We start from the raw sequence: 2803 nt of genomic DNA, 5'->3' as shown, positions 1-2803 counted from the left end.
CCCCAAGCCCCTACCTGTTTTTAATTATTTTTTTCATTTCATTTTTGGTTGGCAACTTACTATGTTTTTGCTTCCCGGTGTGTGTGTAGTGGGGGGAGGGAAGATTTTCCCACCAAACAGGATACAGCAGCTGTGCCTATATAGCCAAACCACAAACATATCCTCTGAAGTTCCATCCACTGGGCAAGAGCCAATATAGGCTCCTGTACCATCTGATCAATGATAGATAGCAGCCAACACTATCCAAACCCACCCTTACCTAAGGTTCACACATGGTGAATGGAGATCAGTACACATGCTTCCATTCTCTAACTGCACCCACAGGGGACACTTGGTGAGAGCCTAAGAACACATCAACATACAATCATCAATTAAATACAAATGTGAAACCACCATGATGTCCCAGAAACAACAGTGAGTATTACCTCACATAAAGTAATGAGCAAGATGCAGACCCCCAAAACATTTTAAGGAAAAAAAGGTAATGGAATTAACTGAAAAATAATTCAAAAGACTGATATTTAGGTACCTCAAAGGACTGATAGATCGAGGAAAGCAAGGAGAACACAGAAAAAACTTTAGAAGAATTCAAGAAGATACTACAAGAACAAACAGAAAAAAATAAATGGGAAAAAAAAGTTTTTTCTTCTATTCCTTCTGTTTTTGTTTTTTTCCATGGAAGAGATGTGCATAAAAACTCTCAGGAATATATAATCATTTAAACAATGAAACGGCACATTCTACAAGCCTGCCTCCTGGCCACCAGCACCTGGCTGCCAACATACAGCCTTTCTCTTTCCATGAGTCTAAAGTCCTTAGCTGCTCTATTTCTCCATGCCCTCATCTCTGCTTCCATCTCTGGTGTCACTGCATCTCTGGATAGGGTCCCGCATTCTGCTTGTGCTCTTCTCCCTTGATTGCCTTAGGGTCCTCTGTTCCTGGACTGTAAGATTAACTATTCCCCTCTTTTTGTTATAAGACTTCTACTTTTACAGTTGTGACAGTCACAATTAGTTATGATAACAATTACTATTGAATCATAAGACTTTTATCCCCATCTCTTTTCACCAGACCCATCTAGACAAGGTGAATAATATTCAGTGGGGATTCTACCTTCCCCTGCACACTGAGGAACTAAACTCCATCTTGAAAATGTGTAAGCCAGTCATTTCATGCCTTTATAGCCCCCCCTCCCCCATTTTAGGTAGCCAACAACTAAGTTGTCTATCCCTATCAACCCTGTATGCAGAGGAGATACGATTAATCCTTGATGTGAAAACTCCTTCCCTCTCAGTTGGTATTTTGAGCTACTACATCTATAAGTATAGGTAAAGTTACTCAAATTGTAGCAATTTATACTTGTTTCCTTTATTTAAAAAAAATTTTTTTTTAATCTTCCTTTAACTGAGTCGTCAAAGCTAGGTCTAATGGAAACTGTCTACAGATTTGGGCATTCTTGTGTGTCACCCCTCATTTCATATCAGCCGGACACATCACTCTCAGTTCTGGCCCTCCGTGGCTGTGTCCTTGTCCATGGACTCAGGTGTCCCCAGGTCTCCCCACACTTTGGACCAACCAGCCCTTCTTCTTATCTCTCTCATCTCCAGGTCAATGGACATCTATGGAATGTGGTTGAACTCAGTGCATATATTCTAAATGGAATTTTTAAAAACAAAACAATACTTGCAATTAGAAACCCAGAAGGTAAATACTAAGATTTCAGAAATGGACAATACATTGAAGGGGGAAAATAGTAGATTCTAAGCAATAGAATCCTGCTCTTCCAGTTTGGCGGCGGCAGAGCAGAGTCAGGGAGGACAGGCTCCATGGGGGAGGGCCTGAAAACCCAGACTCACCGTTCTCACGGAATAGCACCAGAGCTCTGGATCTAGCATAAGGTTCAGGGCGTCAGTTTCCCACAACCGCCAATGGAAAAATGACGGTATAAGGGAAAATATTGCCATTTAGGAATCGGTCAAGACACTGGACTCCCTCTGCGGCCATCCCACCTGGGCGTAAGTCAGAGGGTGGGGCTTTAGCCAGGCCAGCACAGTGAACCAGTGCTAAATGCGGTGCAGTGACATTTGCAAAAGGAGGTGTGCGGGGATTCTACACATTTTTTCTTCTTCTTCCCTGCAGCGCCGCCTCTGCCCAGCCTGGATGCCTTCAGGTGAATGGGTGTGCACACCCAAAAAAATCCAGCATTGAGACCACAGATTTCCCACAGCACACGGAGAAAGAGCCCCATCGGTCCAAGGACAAATTCTTTAGCTGCTGCTTTTGACTTCTGCCTGTGGGTCCCAGCCCTAAAGTTAACTTGTGCAGGACCCTTTACTCATGACTATCCAGCAAGGAAAAAAAAATAGGTTTGTCCTGGCAGACAGATCATATGAACAATCTGTAAAACCCCAACATAAAAAGACACAACTATTTCAAGAATTACGTTGTGCACACACAGATACCTAACTGACCCTCAGAGACAAAAATAGTAAGCAATCTTTCTCCCATTAACTTCTCAATATCTATCTGCATACCTCTATGGTGGTGACTGGAGGAGGAGCCTGAGTGAGTGGACACCCCCACCAACTACTATAGGCTTCTACAGTGCACACACACTGCCTGTGTAGTAAGGCAACTGGCCAGTGGGCCACAGTTTTTTTTTTTGTTTCAAAGTGGTGGTTTTTGTCTCTGATTGTATATTGCTTCTGCTTTGGGCCTTTTGATCACACATTTTTTCATGGAGGTGGGAGCTTTTTCTCCCTCCATTACCCAAGAAAAGTCAGCAATCGTGGCCATATAGCCA

The 2803-nt window shown here is 43.0% G+C and overlaps 1 protein-coding gene across 1 annotated transcript in view; it reads left to right on the top strand.

Moving 5' to 3' along the window:
- The window catches only part of CDON (cell adhesion associated, oncogene regulated), a 133629-nt gene that overhangs the window by 48501 nt on the left and 82325 nt on the right, over positions 1 to 2803 (top strand). The gene's annotated exons all lie outside the window — the stretch shown is intronic.

This window comes from Chrysochloris asiatica, unplaced genomic scaffold (assembly GCF_000296735.1).
Source record: "Chrysochloris asiatica unplaced genomic scaffold, ChrAsi1.0 scaffold00287, whole genome shotgun sequence".
Lineage (NCBI taxonomy): Eukaryota > Metazoa > Chordata > Mammalia > Afrosoricida > Chrysochloridae > Chrysochloris > Chrysochloris asiatica.
Note: the sequence above shows the minus strand (reverse complement) of the source record. Positions and strands in the feature narration are given on the sequence as shown.